We start from the raw sequence: 21,445 nt of genomic DNA on the forward strand, positions 1-21,445 counted from the left end.
CGAATTTGATGAGTCAACAATGGTTTGGCCTTTAATTCGGCTACTAACACATTGTCAGGTAGAATAGACAAGTGTACATTCATTGCTCGTAAAGCAAGCAGTGATTTTCGGCTTAAGGCGTCCGCAACCACATTAGTCTTTCCCGGGTGATAATTAATGACAAGCTCATAATCCTTTAACAACTCGAGCCAACGTCTTTGTCGCAGATTTAAGTCTCTTTGAGTCATCAAATATTTGAGACTTTTGTGATCCGAATACATATGGCACTTCTCACCAAATAAGTAATGTCGCCATATCTTTAAGGCGAATACGATGGCAGCCAATTCGAGATCATGGGCGGATAATTTTTCTCATGTGGCTTTAATTGTCTCGACGCATAGGCCACAACTCGACCTTCTTGCATTAATACGCAACCTAACCCAACTAGGGAGGCGTCACTATAAATGACAAACTCTTTGCCGATTCGGCCGCACTAAAACTGGAGCTTCCGTTAAATGAGTTTTCAATTGATCAAAACTTTTTCGACACTTTTCCGTCCATTCAAACTTGACATCCTTTCAAGCGGTTTCGTCATGGGTGTGGCTATCATCAAGAATCCTTTTACAAACCGTCGGTAGTAACCCAAGTCCCAAAAGCTCGAACCTCGTAATATTTCTCGAGGCTTCCAGTTAAGTATAGCTGAAATTTTACTCTGTCGACTCGAATACCGATGCAGATACCACATGACCCAAGAAGCTAACCTCTTAACCGAACTCACACTTCTTGAACTTAGCATATAACCGCTATCCCGTAAAATTTGCAATACTAATCTCGGTGCTCGCATGTTCGGTCTCATCTTTTGAATAGACCAAGATGTCGCCAATGAACACAACTACGAACCGATCCAAATATGATCTCAAGATCCGATTCATCAAATCCATAAATACCGCAGGGCATTAGTGAGCCCAAACAAGCATCACTAAGAACTCGTAGTGACCATATCTCGCTCAAAGCGTTTTGGGTATGTCCGAATCTCGGATTCAAGAATCGATAATAGCCCGATCTCAAATCTATTTTTGAGAACACCGAGGTTCTTCGCTTGATCGAACAAATCATCGATACGTGGTAAAGATACTTGTTCTTTATTGTCACTTTATTGTCGACGATAGTCGATGCACAACCTCATGGTTCCGTCCTTCTTTTCACAAACAACACCGGTGCACCCCAAGGTGAAAAACTCGAGCGAGCAAAGCCTCTATCCACCAACTCTTGCAACCGAAGCTTTCAACTCCTTTAATTCGTTGGTGCCATATGATACGGAGCTATCGAAATCGGTGTGGTCCCAAGTACAAGCTCAATGCCAAACTCTATCTCCGAACAGTGGCAAACCCGTAATTCTTCGAAAAACATCCCGTATTCACAAACCACCGCACAAATTCGGTTTTATTTCTAACTCCTTATCATCATACATACGCAAGGTATGCTTCGCACCCTTTCTTACATATCTTTGGGCCAACATTGATGATATTACAATGGCAACCCTTCAAGTCCATAGGTTCAACTCGGATCATCTCGTTATTTGTGCACCTCAAATCAATAGTCTTGCTTTTACAATTCACAACCGCATCATGCACGGTCAACCAATCCAACCCAAGAATAACATCAAATTCATCGAACGGCAAAAGCATCAAGTCCGCCGGAAAACAGGAACCTCGAATTACTAGGGGACATTTCTTACACACTTTGTCGACCAAAGACGAATTCACCCAAGGATTTGACACCGAATTACGAACTCAAGAGACTCAATAGGTAAAGTCTTCTTTGGATGCTAAGGTTTCGCATATATAAGAGTGAGTAGAACCAGGGTCAATTAAAGCAATACATTAGTATCAAAGAGAGTGAAAGTACCCAAGTGATAACGTCGGGGAGGATGCCTCCTCTCGTGCGCGGATAGCATATGCTCTAGCAGGAGCACGAGTCTCGGATCGAACAACCGTATCGAGACCCTCTCGATTACCACCCCTACCTCCCGAAATCCTCTGGGGTCTACCTCTAGCCGTCGTCCCACTAGATCTTGCACCTTGCATCTTATTCTTCTCATCTAGCTCGTGCAATCTCTAATGAAATGGTCCTTCAACCGCATCCATAACAGCCCTATTAACAGACTTACCCCAACATTCACCTATGTGTCGCCTTCCACATTGGGGGCATTCGGGCTTTTCTTGACGATTATTGCCCACACTAGCTACCAAGTAGCTCGTGAGTCCATCGATGGTCGTGCTCTAATAGAAATCCCGCAATCGCCTCGACTTATTTGTGTCCTCTCCGAACTTCTTTACACCGAAAATGGAGCCTTGCTCGTCGATCTTTACGATAATCTCTAGCTTCAAATTCAGCCTTCCTCTTCTCCTTCCGAGCTCTTCCGCCTTGAAGGCTCGCTCAACTAGTGTTACAAATTCTTTTATCTCCAAAATACCCACCAAGAGCTTTAACCCTTCATTCAATCCTCTTCAAATCTTTTGCACATAGCAACCTCATCAGCCACACACTCCCGAGCATACGACTAAGTCTTACGAACTCATGTTCAGATTCAGACAATCATACGACCTTGCTTGAGCTCCAAGAATTCCTTACGCTTTTGATCGATGAACTGCTGACTAATGTATTTCTTTCGAAATTCGTTTGGAAGAAATCCCAAGTAACTTGTTCCTTTGGGACTATGGAAATTAAGGTCCTCCACCAATAGTAGGTGAGTCTCGAACAAGGATATAGCACACTTAAGACATTCATCGGTGTGCATGATAGTTCATCAAACACTCTAATGGTGTTATCAAGCGTAACTCAACCCTTTTGGCATCATCAAGAACTATGGCCTTAAACTCCTCGCCCCACGCTTCCTAATCAAGTCCACGGTGGTTTACCCAAATTTCACAGGATCAAGCAATCGATGGCATTACGGGCTCTTGGGGTGGATTATTTAAATTTGGGAATGGTTGACACCGGATTGGTTCGGGCATATTATGCGACCCACTCATTCATCATGGTGAAGAAGGCTTGTTTCGCCTTCATCTTAATTATTCGTGGATGATCGAGGCTCAACAGCGGTGTCCCTTGCGCAGGCAGCCGCTACACTTTCAACGCCATCCGCCAAGGGTCTCTACCCTGTGTTCCATTTGCTAATCAAAACAAAAATTCCAACCGTCAAGTCATCACATTTTAAGCACTAACACATTGGCATGTATAGCTAGACTCACACGCGCTACGGTAGTCCTAGAACCGACTAAACCATAGCTCGATACCAATAAAATTGTAACACCCGAACCCGAGACCGTCGCCGAGTCGAACACGAGGTGTTAATGACATCAAACCACTTATTGAGAATTTTCCGACATAAGCTGCCAATCTATGTACTAGTCGCCTAAAAATCATAACTTGAGTTTTACAACTCGAAAATAAGTTTTGTAATTTTTCCCTGAAACTAGACTCATATTTCCATCTACATATTTGTTTCTAGAATTTTTGGTTAAGCCAATTAGTACAGTTTATTAGTTAAAGTCTCCCATGTTACAGGGGTCGACTACACTGACCTTTGTGCGTTACAACTGGAATAACTCCCTGTGTAGGGATTCAATACTGATGCCGTTTGTTTCTATAGAAACTAGACTCAAATAGGAATTTATACATATATGGTATGACTCCTAATTATCTCTGTTTAATTTATAATGAATTTTCAAATTCGGAACAGGGAATCCAGAAACCGTTCTGGCCCTGTCTCACGAAATCTTGGATATCTCTTAAAATACAGCTCATATGGTCGTTTCGTTTCATCCATATGAAAATAGACCCATCAAGCTTCGAGTATGTAATTTTTTTTAGCTATTAATTCCACTTCTACTATTTTTAGTGATTTTTCGATCTCATATCACTGCTGCCGTCCGCAACAGTTATCGCAGAGACTATGCCAATTTCATGAATCCTTCCTTAGCCTTACTAATCATCCATCATACGTGACACAAATTATGGCCACCTTATCAAAATTAAGGTTTCTAAGACTCATGGCTATAGATTCTAGCATCCCACTCAAACGACCACGTAGGCCATTTTCACATGGCTTAAAGTTTACAACCCAAAATTTAACAAAACAAAATAGCCCATACATGCCAAATGTTCTCCTAAGTTGACTAAGAAGACAATACCAAAAATTGCTCGCCGGTGTGATGACTTCATTGACGGTTACGAAAACCCAAAAGGAGACGAGTCCAAGAAACCTAAAATGGGTGACAAGAAAACACCGAGTGAGTTTATAACTCAGTAAGTCATAAGCATTCCACAACCATCCATTAATACAATTATCATAAAATGAAATAATGAAACAAGGCCAAGTGTTCCAAACCATACCGAACTATACCATAGTTCCTTAGATCTTTCGGATCAATCTCATACCAAGTCATACATTTACATTTCATATACTGTTCAATAGGATATTTGAAGCAATTTCCATACATCATTTCATTTCCGCAACAATTATGCAATCAAATGAACTTTCATCTATTCCACGATACCTTATTTACGGGAATGCAATTGAAATCATCACATAGATTTAAATCTTACCAACTCCACCCCGAGCATGAACATAGCATCTATTAGCCATGAACTCAAGGTACTTACTCTTTCCGCTGTCCATACTCATCTTGATGAAGTCACGCCTCCATATAAATGTTCAATCGAAGATATGTGTAGAGTTCGCACACATAGTGCTTAATACTCAATCACGCACACTTAGTGCCATGTGATTCAAGCCCGCACACATAGTTCCATATAGTCCAAACTCGCACACTTAGTGCCATACATTACAAGCTCGCACACTCAAGTGCCAATCTCGTCCCTCAGACACATCTATTTCTCGCACACTTAGTGCCAAGCAAACTTCCTACACATTTCACTATCTCTTTTACGCTCAACAATATCATCTTTTCATACACATACATTTGTATATATTTCATCTCATTAAACACAATTGCATAGATATTACAATCATTTAAGCAATATCAAATATATGCTTAATGACTTACCTTGTGTTGGGTAAAATAGTCCAAGTCGGCTACTCGATGACCTTCGCCTTTCCCTTGCTTGATTCTCCTTCTTTAACTCCTTGAGCTTAATCAATAAATCAACTAGTTTAACCCTCTTGCTAAACATTCATAATTCAATTACACATGCATATGTATGTTTGTATATTCGCAACCATCCTCACTTATTACCCATTTGGTCAACAATCTAAGCCAAGATAAGGCTTCAATATGGTTGCCTCTAACCGAATACATGCACACCAATCTACTTCCTTTGGCCGAATATGCATGTCTATGTTGAGGCCAATTTTACACTTAATACTACACAAAAAACAGCATACACTTTCCTAATTAACGATTACATATTGTAGCTCTATACACATCTCTCATTTATTTCATAACCAAACAACATCACAAGCAAATATACACCTTAAAATAGTATATATGTCATACCAATTCATCATGTGCAAACATATATTCATGTAGGTGCAATGGTCAATTCTCAAGTGGCTTATATCCAATTATATACACATATCCAAAGCTTAAATCTTACTTACCATGCAACATGCATGAATCATACTTATGGATATAACATGGCGAATACCACAACACCATACCGCTTCAATTTGGTCATGGTTAAACAAAAACTTAGTATCTCATTCAAAATGCTAAAAGAAAATCTAAGAATCCTCAATCCACCATCACATGTATCATTATCAAGCTTGATATTTAGCATGCAATGGCATTAACACCATATTCACTTTGGCGAATTTCATTCCCATGACATAATAAAGATTTGAACCATGGGCTAACAAGAACATCAAGCTAGCAACTAAAATATACATGAATCTCATGGCAAAACATCAAACTTACCTTAATCTAGGTACAAGTATGGCCAAACCTCCTCCTAAACCTCTTCCAAACCAACATGAAACAAGAATTCCTTCCTTCTTCCTTAGAATTTTCAGCCCAAAGGAAATGAAAATGATGAACAAAAATTCTTCTTTCTTTCTCCACACTCACGGCAATGGGCATGCATGAGACCATTTTTTTCTCTTTTTTTTTTGTTTCCTTTCATTATTAAATTCCCATGCTCACTATTTTATTTTTTTCTTACATACACCATTGTCCCAACATATTTTATGACATGTTTTTACCCATAATCTCTTGTCATGGCCGGCCACTAGCTATTAGGGGGGAAATTTGACATGCAAGTCCTCCCCTTTGACTACATGCACTATTAGGTCCTTATAGATTAGCCTATCACTTTTCAAAAGTGTCACACAAGTCCTACTAACTGAATTCACATGCTATCGGCTAAATCGAAGCCTGAAATTTTCACACATTCATAATTACATATTCTAGACAATAAATATTACGTTCAAACATTTCGGTGACTTTGTTTAGCGGTCCCGAAACCACTTCCCGACTAGGGTCAATTTTGGGCTGTCACATTTGGGGAGTGATCAGTTCGAGAGTGGAGGAGGATACTCTGGTAGTCGTAGAGGTTCATTAGGCCATAAGTCCTGCGCCAAAAGAATATTATATCTAGTGGTAGCTATGGCCGTGGTCGAGCAGGACATGGTAGTCGTGGAGAACCTTTCCGGTGGAGTTGTAGTTCCTATGTGATGATGAGCTTAAGAGCTCTATATAACTGTGATAAAATTAGGCACTTTTTTAGAGGATATTAGGAAGAATAAGTAGTCGAAAAGAAATAACCGAAATTAATAATTAAAAAATAAAATTCTAAAATCTTACAAAAATAAAAAGTAGTTTCAATAAAAATTAAAAACATAAAATAATAAATAAATATTTCTAAACATCTTCATTGCTGGATGGTTCGCGAGGTGGGATTGGCGATGAGATGTGGAGGTGCTGACAAATCTGCTGTAGAGTAGTAGCAATGTTGTCAAATCATTGAAATACTACTGCTCAAATCGGGTGAGGCGCTCAGAGATGTCAGCATATGAAGCCGCCGCATGAACTGGACGAAAGGGTGGTGGTGGCTGAGTCAGTGGATCCTCCGGCTGTGGGGGGACATCATCAGGAATGTCCTCGTAGGCCTCCTTCTCTGTAGATTGGGCGAGACGATACTGGGGAGGGTAGGTTCCTCGGCACCTCTCGATCATCCTCATGCTAAGCATGCTCAAGATGCCTTTTGGAGACATCTGGCCGATGAGGGTGAGGGATGATTCTTGGGCCGCGGTGTTGAGGAGCCCGAAGTGTTGCACCAACCTAGTCACGTAGGGGCCAATGGAGATGACCCTCTTCTAATGCTGCTCCATCTGGTGCTGAATCGCAAGGGCGATGAAATAGGAAAGGTCGATGATGTGTCCTTGCGACATTCACTATAAGAAGTACACGTCGTGCTGTTGACGATGCCAGTGCTCTCTCGCCTCCCTGTAATCGTGTTTGCTAAAATAGCGTGTAAGTACCTCAGGGATGGTGGGAGAACTGATGCCTTGGAGCGGCTAGGATTGTACGATGCCGTGCTAGGGGCCAAAGTGTGCTAGCACTTCGAGGGCGAGAAATGTATGTGGCGACTGAGAGCATGTAGTTCATTCTCCTCCCTGAATTCCTCCGTATATAGGCCTAGTGCAGCACCAAACTCTGGGACGCTTAGCTGGCGGATTAATCTGCCTAGGAGAAACTGGACCGTGCCGGGATCATCGTACCTTGTCATTACGGTCTGGAGATGGAATGTTGAGCAGAGTTCAATCGTGAGCTCAAGGTATATCGGCTCGATAATCCTGAAGAACAGCTCCCAAGGGTCGGTGGTTAAGAGAGCCCAAATTGCATCAGCCATCTGGACTTGTTCTACGGCAGCCCAGTCGATGTAGCGGCCTTTTGCTAAAGGTCGGGCCCAAAGTATATATGTGTATGGTTGTACATAAAATATAAAACTTGAAAAGTCAACATTTTGGGTAGGAGTTGGTAAATTGATGACAAAAGCCTAGATTAATAAAAAAATAAAACAAAAGGCTATCTTCTTCTCCATCTTCTCCACCAAAAATTTGAAGAGAAAACCTCCATGAAGCTTGAAATTTTCAGCAAAATAAACCCCCACATGTAAGTCATTTTGGTGTTAGTTTTTAATGTTCATAGTATTTTTGGAACCCTTGTAGCTTAATCTAGCTAATGGGGGGAATAGTTTCCAAAATGGTTGAAAGTCTAGGGTTTTTCTATAACACCCCGTACCCGAGTCCGTTACCGGAGTCGAACACAAGGTGCACACAAACTTGACTTAATCATTTCCACTGTCCATTTAAAAATTTCCAGACAAGCTGGTTACTGCGTCACTGTCGCCTTAAAAATCATATCTTGAGTTTCAAAATTCAAAAATCAGTTTCGTAATTTTTCCCCGAAACTAGACTCATATGTCCATCTACATATTTTTTTCTAGAATTTTTCGTTGGGCCAATTAGTACAGTTTATTAGTTAAAATCTCCCCTATTCCAGGGTTCAACTACACTGACCTTTATGCATTACGAATTGGATATCTTCCTATACAGGTCTTCAATACTGTTTCCGTTTGTTTCTATAGAAACTAGACTCAGAGAGGAATCTATACATATATGGCATGACTCCTAATTATCTCTGGTTAATTTACAATGAATTTCCAAAGTCGGAACAGGGGATCCAGAAACCGTTCTGGCCCTGTTTCACGAGAACTTTAATATCTCTTAACATATAACTCATATGACCGTTTCGTTTCTTCCATATGAAAGTAGATTCATCAAGGTTCATTTACATAATTTACTCACTATTTAATACCATTCCTACTATTTTTAGTGATTTTTCACATCCACGTCACTGCTGTTGTCAGCATCTGCCTTTAAGGTAGGCTTTACCTATTTCATGATTTCCATGATTCAATTGGCCCTTTTTGCATACATAGCACAAAATGTGATCATGATTAACCATTCCAATGGCTAATCGTTCAAAACAATTCCATACCTCATAATGATCAACATACAAACGATTATAGTACTATGCTAAAAACGTATATAAGCCATTTTCGCATGGCTATCCAAGTTTACACAAAACCGAAAGGTACATGACCTACAACAAAAGGGTAGTCCTATACATGCCATTTCAAAGTTCAACCAAAATTGTACCAAAATGGGGGCTTTGATAGTGTGGGTGACTTCGACTTCAATGATCCCGAATCCGATAGCTAGCGAGCAAAATCTATAAAACAGAGAAACAGAGAAACGGAGTAAGCAATTTATGCTTAGTAAGTTTGAGCAAGGGATTCCAGCACAACAAAAGCATAGCATTCATATAGCTAACGGATAATTTCGTATGCACAAATTCTCAATATCATACTTATTTCACATTCCAACCCCTATATTCGTACATAAGGGATCATCTTAGCCAAATACCGGAAGCTCATTACTTGACTGAGCGAACATCATTCGAAGGGAATCAACTAATTTCAAGCACATACGAACATACCTCATTGTTGGAATTTTCACAAGTGTATAAACTGAAATTTTTACAGCAAGATTGCTCGTTCTCGAATCACGTACCTTCAGAATTTAACCGGATATAACGACTCGCTCAAATGCCTTCAGGACAAAGCCCGGTTATAGTAACTCACACGAATGCCTTCGGGACTTAACCCGGTTTAGTAACTCGCATTAAATGCCTTCGGCTTAGCCCGGATTTATTAACTCGCATTTAACGCTTTCGGATCTTAGTCCAGATATAGTCACTTAGCACAAAGCCTTCGGGACTTAGCCCGGACATCATTCAAATAGCCAAGCACAATTATCAATAAAACATGACACATTCGTATTTCATTTTCATTAGCAAAATTCAAACACAAGTCACTTATCACATTTGCAATTTCAGCTCAATAGCCACACACAAAGAGCATGATCTAATCAAATCATAATCTAAGTTCCATTATTAGAGAACTTACCTCGGCCGTGGTCGAACGATTTCGACGGCTATTCGACTACCTTTTCCTTCCCTTTATCGGATTTAGCTCCTCTTTGCTCTTGAGCTTAATTTAACAAATAAATTGGTTTAATCATTTGAGCATCGAAAGAGGAATTCAAGGTACTTAGCCCACATATACATTAGACATTAGAGTCACATGTGCACGAAATCACGAATCGAATTCAACACATTAGTTAGTACTCTCCTTAGCCAAATTTTTCAAGCCAAGAATAGGCATCAATATGCTTGCCTATAACCGAATGCATGCACACCAACTCCCCTCATGTGGCCGAATATGCATGTCCATGTTGAGGCCAATTATACACTTAATGCCACACAAAAAAAACAGCATACATTTTACTAACTAACGCATTACATATTGTAGCTCAATACACATCTCTCATTCACTTCATAACCGAAACATCATCACAAGCAAATATACACCTTGAAATAGTATATATGTCATACCAATACATCATGTGCAAACATATATTCATATATATATGTTAGAGCCGAATCTCAAGTTGATGGTAACTAAACATGAACATAAATCCAAAACACAAATCTTACTTTCCATGCAATGAGCATAACTCATACTTATGGATGTACCATGGCCGAATACATCACAACACCATAATAATTTTTTTTGTCATGATTAAACAAAGAACTTGATGTCTTACTCAAAAATACTAAAAAGAAAGTCCAAGAGCCATCAATCCACCATCACATATATCATTAGCAAGCTTCATATTTAACATGCAATGGCATTAACACAAAATCCACCTTGGCCAAATACCATCCCCATGATATAACAAAGATTTGAACCATGGGCTAATAAGAGCATCAAGTTAGCAACCAAAACATGCATGAATCTCATGGCACAACATCAAACATACCTTAATCTAGACACTAGTATGGCCAAGCCTCCTCCTAATCCTCTTCCAAACCAAGCATGAAGCAAAATTCCTTCCTTCTTCTTTAGTATTTTCGGCCAAAAAGAATGAGAAAAGATGAACAATTTTTTTCTTTGCTTTTCTTCAACTCACGGCAAAGGGGGGGTTCACTCACACACATTTTTTTTTTCATTCTTTATTACCCATACTTATTTGTTTATTTCTTTTCTCCCATGATGTACCAACATAACATGTCTAGGACATGTTTTACCCATGATTCCTTGTCATGGCCGCCACTAGAACTTGGGGGAATTTGACATGCAAGTCCTCCCCTTTGACTACATGCACTATTAGGTCCTTATAGATTAGCCTATCACTTTTCAAAAGTGTCACACAAGTCCTACTAACTGAATTCACATGCAATCGGCTAAATCGAAGCTTGAAATTTTCACACATTCATAATTACATATTCTAGACAATAAATATTACGTTCAAACATTTCGGTGACTCGGTTTAGCGGTCCCAAAACCACTTCCCGACTAGGGTCAATTTTGGGCTGTCACAACTCTCCCCCACTTAAGAAATTTTTGTCCCCGAAAATCTTACCGGTAAATAGATTTGGGTATCGCTCTTTCATAGAGTTCTCGGGTTCCCAAGTAGCTTCTTCTATCCCGTGTTTGAGCCATAACACTTTCACCAGCAGAACCCTTTTGTTTCGCAGCTCCTTCACTTCACGAGCTAGGATACGAATCGGTTCTTCTTCATAACTCATATCGGCTTGAATTTCAACCTCTGATGGACTAATTACGTGCGATGGATTAGATCTATAGCGTCGAAGCATCGAAACATGAAAGACGTCGTGAATCTTTTCGAGTTCAGGGGGCAAAATCAAACGATATGCAACTGGACCGACTCGTTCGGATATCTCATATGGCCCGATGAACCTCGGACTCAATTTGCCTTTACTACCAAATCGAGTATCTTTTTCCAAGGCGAAACTTTAAGAAACACTTTATCTCCCACCGATACTCAATGTCTTTTCGTTTCAGATCCGCAGACGACTTTCGACGATCGGAGGCTATCTTCGATTTTAACAGATTACTTTTACTTTCTGCTCAAAGATCTTTAATCAAATCCACTCAAAATTTTGCTTTCACCGAGCTCGGTCCAAAACAATGGTGTACGGCATTTACGCCCGCACAAAGCCTCGTAAGGCGCCATCTTAATACTTGATTGAAAACTATTGTTGTGCGAATTCAATCAAAGGTAAATACCGCTCCCATGAACCATCGAACTCGAGGATGCAACATCTCAACATATCCTCAAGTATCGAATTATCCGCTCGGATTGACCATCGGTTTAGGGGTGAAAGGCGGTCTTGAAATGCAACTTGGTACCCAAAGCTTCTTGCAATTTCTTCCAAAATCGCGAGGTGAACCTCGGATCTCTATCCCACACAATGTAAATCGGTACCGTGTAATCTCACAACTGAGAAACGTATAATTCAGCTAGTTTATCCAATGAAAAATCCAGACGCACAGGATAAAATGAGTCGACTTAGTCACCTATCAACAACAACCCAAATCGCATCCTTCTTGCTCACGACAATGGCGGTCCGGACACAAAGTCCATTGTGACTCGATCCCATTTTCATTCGGTATCGTGATCGGTCAAGTAACTCAAGGCACTTGATGTTCCGCTTTCACTTGTTGACATATTAAACATCTCAAACAAAGTCGGAGATGTCTCGTTTCATACCATGCCACCAAAATCGACGTTTCAAATCGTTGTACATCTTCGTACTCCTCGGGTGGATAGCCATTCGGCTACAATGGGCTTCGCTCGAATTATCGAAATAAGTTCAATTCCTTGGAACACACAGACAACTTCGAACCTCAAACAATCGTCATCATCGTTTGAAACTTCGATTCCTTGTTTGGAACACACTCACCCGCTTTTGCAACCAACTCATCGTCAACTTTTCGAGCTTCACGAATTTGATGAGTCAACAATGGTTTGGCCTTTAATTCGCTACTAACACATTGTCGGGTAGAATAGACAAGTGTACATTCATCGTCGTAAAGCAAGCAAGTGATTTCCGCTTAAGGTGTCCGCAACCACATTAGCCTTTCGGGTGATAATCAATGACAAGCTCATAATCTTTTAACAACTCGAGCCAACGTCTTTGTCGCAGATTTAAGTCTCTTTGAGTCATCAAATATTTGAGACTTTTGTGATCCAAATACACATGGCACTTCTCACCAAATAAGTAATGTCGCCATATCTTTAAAGCGAATACGATGGCGACCAATTCGAGATCATGGGTCGGGTAATTTTTCTCATGTGGCTTTAATTGTCTCGACGATAGGCCACAACTCGACCTTCTTGCATCAATACGCAACCTAACCCAAGTAGGGAGGCGTCACTATAGATGACAAACTCTTTGCCGATTCGGCCGCACTAATCTTTGGAGCTTCCGTCAAATGAGTTTTTAATTGATCGAAACTTTTCGACACTTTTCCGTCCATTCAAACTTGACATCTTTCTCAAGGTTTCGTCATGGGTGTGGCTATCATCGAGAATCCTTTTACAAACCGTCGGTAGTAACCAAAGAAGTCCCAAAAGCTCCGAACCTCGTAATATTTCTTAGAGCCTTCCAGTTAAGTATGGTTGAAATTTTGCTTGGGTCGACTCGAATACCCGATGCAGATACCACATGACCCAAGAAGCTAACCTCTCTTAACCGTAACTCACACTTATTTGAACTTAGCATATAACCGCCTATCCCGTAATATTTGTAACACTAATCTCGTGTGCTCGCATGTTCGGTCTCATCTCTTGAATAGACCAGATGTCGCCAATGAACACAACTACTGAACCGATCCAAATATGGTCTCAAGATCCGATTCGTCAAATCCATAAATACCGCAGGGCATTAGTGAGCCCAAACGGCATCACTAAGAACTCGTAGTGACCATATCTCGCTCAAGGCGTTTTGGGTATGTCCGAATCTCGGATTCAAGAATCGATAATAGCCCGATCTCAAATCTATTTTTGAGAACACCGAGGCTCCTTCAGCTTGATCGAACAAATCATCGATACGCAGAACGGATATTTGTTCTTTATTGTCACTTTATTGTCGACGATAGTCGATGCACAACCTTATGGTTCCGTCCTTCTTTTCACAAACAACACCGGTGCACCCAAGGTGAAAAACTCGGCGAGCAAAACCTCTATCCACCAACTCTTGCAACCGAGCTTTCAACTCCTTCAATTCCGTTGGTGCCATACGATCACGGAGCTATCGAAATCGGTGTGGTCCTGTATAAGCTCAATACCAAACTCTACCTCCCGAGCAGGGCAAACCCGTAATTCTTCGGAAAAACATCCGGTATTCACAAACCATCAAGCAGATTCGGTTTTGTTTCTAACTCCTTATCATCAAGTACATACGCAAGGTATGCTTCGCACCCTTTTCTTACATAGTTCGGGCCAACATTGATGATATTGCGGTGGCACCCCTTCAAGTCCGTAGACTCAACTCGGATCATTTCGTTATTTGCGCACCTCAAATCAATAGTCTTGCTTTTGCAATTCACAACCGCATCATGCACGGTCAACCAATCCAAACCAAGAATAACATCAAATTCATTGAACGGTAAAAGCATCAAGTCCACGGGAAATGTAAACCTCGAATTACTAGGGGCATTTCTACACACTTTGTCGACAAGCACGTAACGACCCAAGGATTTGACACCGAATTACGAACTCAAGAGACTCAATAGGTAAAGTCTTATTGGATGCTAAGGTTTCGCATATATAAGAGTGAGTAGAACCGTGGTCAATTAAAGCAATCACATTAGTATCAAAGAGAGTGAAAGTACCGGTAATAAAATCGGCGAGGAAGCATCCTCACGCATGCAGATGGCATAAGCCCTAGCAGAGCGCGAGCCTCGGATCTGGTCGTAGCATCTCTAGATCCTCTCGACCACCACTAGCATTGCCCGTATTTCGGATGGTCTACCTCGGCGGTGGTAGCACCCGGTTTCCCACTCGATTTGTATTCTGCTCAGAAACCTCGGGCAATCTTTAATAAAGTGGTCGACCGATCCGCACTTGTAACAGAGCGGTCACGAACCCATGACTTCCGAGAAAGCCATTTGCCACAATGTCGACACTCCGCTCGTCTCGACGTTCATTCCCAACATCGGCGATCAAGTGCCTCGTGTACCATTGTGGGTCGATCACGATCTCGTCTAAAAGGCCGAAGTGCCTCTAGACCGCCCACATCATCTCTAAATTTCTTCGATGCATGTTGAAGAGACTTTCCGAGGATCTTTTACTTAAACTCTCCAGTTCCCACATCAACTTTTTGTTTTTCTTTTTAAGCTCTTGACTTTACAAGCTCGCCGACAAGTACTACAAACTCTCGTATTTCAAGAATGCCAACGAACATTTTATGTCTTCATTCAGCCCATCCTCGTTGCGTTTACATGACGATGACCTCTGACGAAACACATTCCCGAGCGTATCTACTAAGTCTAACAAATTTTCGTCAGAATCGATGAATCGACATAGAACCTTGCTTAAGCTCAAGAAATTCCTTCCGCTTTTGATCAACAAATCTCGATCGATATACTTTTTCAAACTCGGTTTGGAAAAATTCCCAAGTTACTGCTCTCGGGCACAACAAGTCGAGTGCTCCACCAATAGTAGGCGTAATCACGTAGCAAGGAGATAGCACACTTTAGGCATTCATCGGTGTACAAGATAGCTCATCGAGTGCAGGATAGTGTTGTCCAACCAAAATTCAGCTTGCTCGGCATCGTCGTTATCCGTAGCTTTAAATTCAGTAGCCCCATGTTTTCGGATTCTATCAACTGGGGGCTTATTCGACCTTATTTGGTCAGTTACCGGAGGCATTGTAGGTGCGGGGGTTGTATTAGTCGGGAATGGAGGTTGTGGAACAGCCGTATTAGTTCGAATGTATTGGTTGAACCAATCATTCATCACGCTATAAAAGGCTTGCCTAGCCTCATTATTCGGATTGCTAGCAATAGGTTGAGAGTCCGCCGGCGCTGTCCCTTGTGCGGGAGCAAGCGCCAAACTCTCCACATCATCAGCTATCGCTCGGTTGGGATCGGGATCCATTACTATAAATAAACACAAATTCAAATGTCAGAAATCACCACACTATCAAATAATCACATAAAATGGCATGTATAGCTAGACCCAAACGCATTACGGTAGTCCTAGAATCGACTAAACCGTAGCTCTGATACCAGTAAAATTGTAACACCCCGTACCCGAGTCCGTTACCGGAGTCGAACACAAGGTGCACACAAACTTGACTTAATCATTTCCACTGTCCATTTAAAAATTTCCAGACAAGCTGGTTGCTGCATCACTGTCGCCTTAAAAATCATATCTTGAGTTTCAAAACTCGAAAATCAGTTTTGTAATTTTTCCCCGAAACTAGACTCATATTTCCATCTACAGATTTTTTTCTATAATTTTTTGTTGGGCCAATTAGTACAGTTTATTAGTTAAAGTCTCCCCTATTCCAGGGTTCGACTACACTAACCTTTATGCATTACGAATTGGATATCTTCCTATACAGGTCTTCAATACTGTTGCCATTTGTTTCTATAGAAACTAGACTCAGAGAGGAATCTATACATATATGGCATGACTCCTAATTATCTCTGGTTAATTTACAATGAATTTCCAAAGTCGGAACAGGGGATCCAGAAACCATTCTCGCCCTGTTTCACGAGAACTTTAATATCTCTTAACATATAACTCATATGACCGTTTCGTTTCTTCCATATGAAAGTAGATTCATCAAGGTTCATTTACATAATTTACTCACTATTTAATACCATTCCTACTATTTTTAGTGATTTTTCACATCCACGTCACTGCTGCTGTCAGCATCTGCCTTTAAGGTAGGCTTTACCTATTTCATGATTTCCATGATTCAATTGGCCCTTTTTGCATACATAGCACAAAATGTGATCATGATTAACCATTCCAATGGCTAATCGTTCAAAACAATTCCATACCTCATAATGATCAACATACAAACGATTATAGTACTATGCTAAAAACGATATAAGCCATTTTCGCATGGCTATCCAAGTTTACACAAAACCGAAAGGTACATGACCTACAACAAAAGGGTAGTCCTATACATGCCATTTCAAAGTTTAACCAAAATTGTACCAAAATGGGGGCTTTGATAGTGTGGGTGACTTCGACTTCAATGATCCCGAATCCGATAGCTAGCGAGCAAAATCTATAAAACAGAGAAACAGAGAAACGGAGTAAGCAATTTATGCTTAGTAAGTTTGAGCAAGGGATTCCAGCACAACAAAAGCATAGCATTCATATAGCTAACGGATAATTTCGTATGCACAAATTCTCAATATCATACTTATTTCACATTCCAACCCCTATATTCGTACATAAGGGATCATCTTAGCCAAATACCGGAAGCTCATTACTTGGTGAGCGAACATCATTCAAGGAATCAACTAATTTCAAGCACATACGAACATACCTCATTGCTGGAACTTTCACAAGTGTATAAACTGAAATTTTTACAGCAAGATTGCTCGTTCTCGAATCACGTACCTTCGAATTTAACCGGATATAACGACTCGCTTAAATGCCTTCGGACAAAGCCCGGTTATAGTAACTTGCACGAATGCCTTCGGACTTAACCGGGTTTAGTAACTCGCACAAATGCCTTTGGGCTTAGCCCGGATTTATTAACTCGCATTTAACGCCTTCGGATCTTAGTCCGGATATAGTCACTTAGCACAAAGCCTTCGGGACTTAGCCCAGACATCATTCAAATAGCCAAGCACAATTATCAATAAAACATGACACATTCAGATTTCATTTTCATTAGCAAAATTCAAACACAAGTTACTTATCACATTTGCAATTTCAGCTCAATAGCCACACACAAAGAGCATGATCTAATCAAATCATAATCTAAGTTCCATTACTCGAGAACTTACCTCGGCCGTGGTTGAACGATTTGACGGCTATTCACTACTTTTTCCTTCCCTTTATCGGATTTAGCTCCTCTTTGCTCTTGAGCTTAATTTAACAAATAAATTGGTTTAATCATTTGAGCATCGAAGAGGAATTCAAGGTACTTAGCCCACATATACATTAGACATTAGAGTCACATGTGCACGAAATCACTAATCAATTCAACACATTAGTTAGTACTCTCCTTAGCCAAATTTTCCAAGCCAAGAATAGGCATCAATATGCTTGCCTCTAACCGAATGCATGCACACCAACTCCCCTCATGTGGCCGAATATGCATGTCCATGTTGAGGCCAATTATACTGTAACACCCCAAACCCGTGACCGTCACCGGATTTGACCACGTGGTGTTACCGGGCTTACTTCCCTTATTTCTCTCTTGGAATTATTTAATTTCTGTTCCAGGCAGGCTAGCTAACCGCGTCACTGTCACCTTAAAAATCATATCTCCAGTTCCAGAACTCGAAAATGAGTTCCGTCAATTTTCCCTGAAACTAGACTCATAATTCCATCTACACATTTTTTTCTAGAATTTTTCGTTGGGCCATTTAGTACAGTTTATTAGTTAAAGTCTCCCCTGTTTCAGGGTTCGACTACACTGACCTTTGTGTACTACGACTTGGATATCTTCCTGTACAGGGCTCCAACACTTATGCCATTTGTTTCTAGAGAAACTAGACTCGCAAGGGAATCTGAAAATATAGATCATGACTTCTAATTCTCTCTGGTTAATTTATAGTGAATTTTCAAAGTCGGAGCAGGGGATCCAGAAACCGTTCTGGCCCTGTTTCGCGAAAACCTGAATATCTCTTAAAATACAGCTCATACGGTTGTTTCGTTTCATCCATATGAAAATAGATTCATCAAGGTTCAATTTCATAATTTATTCACTATTTAATTCTACTTCTACTATTTTTAGTGATTTTTCCATCTCACCTCACTGCTGCTAGCAGCATCTGGTACTAAAGCAAACAATGACTATTTCATAATTCTTCCATGGCCAACTATTTCATCATACATAATACAAACTATGGCCACCTTATCAAAATTAAGGTTTCTAAGGCTCGTGCCTATAGGTTTTAGATTCACACTCAACCAACCACATAGGCCATTTTCGCATGGCTTAAAGTTTACAACCCGAGATTCAACAAAACAAAATAGCCTATAATGCCAAATGTTCTCCTAGTTCAACTACGAAGACAATACCAAAAGATTTCCAGCGGTGTGATGACTTCAACGACGGTTCCGAGCACGCAAACGATACGAGTCCAAGAGACCTAAAATGGGTGACAAGAAAACACCGAGTGAGTTTATAACTCAGAAGTCATAAGCATTTCACAACCATCCGTTACTAAAATTATCATAAAATGAAATAATGAAACAAGGCCCATTGCTCCACCATACCGAACTACCATAGTTCCTTAGACCTTTCGGATCAATGTCATACCAAGTCATACATTTACATTTCATATACTATTCAATAGGATATTTGAAGCAATTTCCATTCATCATTTCATTTCCACAACAATCATGCAATTGAAATCATCACATAGATTTAAAACTTACCGACTCAACCCTGAGCATGAACATAGTATCTATTAGCCACGAACTCAAGGTACTTACTCTTTCCGCTGTCCATACTCCACTCGATGAAGACACACCCTCCATATAATTGTTCGATCGGAGATATATATATATATAGAGTACGCACACACAGGCTTAATACTCGATTTCGCACACTTAGTGCCATGTGATTTAAGCCCGCACACATAGTGCCATACCCTTCGAGCTCGCACACCCAAAGGTCAGATATTTCCAGCATGCACACTTAGTGCCATATATTTCCAGCATGCACACTTAGTGCCATATATTTCCAGCATGCACACTTAGTGCCAATCTCGTCACCGTACACACGTATTGTTCAAGACACTTAGTGCCGAAAGCAACTTTCTACACATTTCACTATTTCTTTTACATTCAACAATGTCATCATTCCATACACATACATTTTCATTTACATATCATCTCATTAAACACAATTGCATAGATATTATGATCATTTAAAACAATACCAAATATATGCTTAATGACTTACCTTATATTGATGAAACGATTTCCAATCGACTACTCGATTATCTTTGCTTTGCCTTTGTTTGATTCTCCTTTTGATGTATTGATCTCCTAGTATAAATACATTTAGTAGTTAAATTTCTTGCTGGATACTTATGTGTATAATTTAATGGTTTTCACTCCATTCACAACTATCCTTGTTCAAAATATCAAAACCTTAGCCAACATTCAATTAATGCATCAAGGCCGAATGTATTATCACTATTAAGGTAACCTAGTCTCAAGTATTTTCAATTCTAATGTACAACATCTCAAATTCCCATGACCGATCACACCTATTCTTACTTTCCAATATTCGAAATAATCAAAATCACCTCCTAAACACAATAGTCATGGACAATGCCAAATCCTCAAGTGTTTGAACATAAATTATTTTACTAATATAAACATTCACGAATCATATTCATAGGAAGACCGATTTCTTTCCATAGCACATTCATCATCCATACTTAGATGAAACAACCAAAATCCCTTCATTTATACCTAGCCGAATGCTCCAATCATCCATACAAATTACAAATTTTGCATGGCTAAGTAGGAGCCATTTAACATGCAAGAAAAATAATCATAGGAGAAGAATTTATCATTCTAAGTAAGCTCCTATCTCCAACACTAAATCATTCGGCATTTTGCCTAGACACACACAAGAAATCTCAACTTCCTTGACCTTACCAAGAGTGCATCCACCATTCAACTTAGCATGATAATGGCATCAAGGTATCAACCAAAATGTTTTTGTTAGGCTCCTTAGCCAATTCTAACTCTCCATCAACCCCAAACCCAACCATGAAATAGATAAAATTTAGGCTCATCACCTAAAGGTTGTATATACATCCAAAGGTACCCTTGAACATACCTTGATCTAGAAGACCACCTTGGCCGAATCTCCTTCTTCCCTTCCTCTAATTTCGCAATAGCAAAAGAAAGAAAACATGAACACTTTTTTTTCTTCTTCTCAAGTCATGGCAATTGTAACAAAATGAGAAAGGATGAACAACAAAATTTTTCTCCTTTCTTTTCCTCAACTCACGGCAACAAGGGGGCATCCACACTCTTTTTTTTGTTCATCATTTCCTTTTTCTCCATTTCTTTATTCTTTCTAACATGATCCATTAACTAGACATGTTTGAAACATGTTCCCTTTGCTCATGCTCTTTATTTTATTATTTCTAACATCCACCATTAGCAAAACATGTTCAAGACATGTTTTCTTTTGCCCATCTTCATTACCATGGCGGCCACTTCCTATAGTTGGCTAAATTGACATGCAAATCCTCATGTCTTTACTTCATGCATTATTTGGCCACTTAAAATTCACCTATCACATTTTCAAGTCCTAACACATGGGTCCTTTCTTATGAA

Source organism: Gossypium arboreum, chromosome 3, assembly GCF_025698485.1.
Source record: "Gossypium arboreum isolate Shixiya-1 chromosome 3, ASM2569848v2, whole genome shotgun sequence".
Lineage (NCBI taxonomy): Eukaryota > Viridiplantae > Streptophyta > Magnoliopsida > Malvales > Malvaceae > Gossypium > Gossypium arboreum.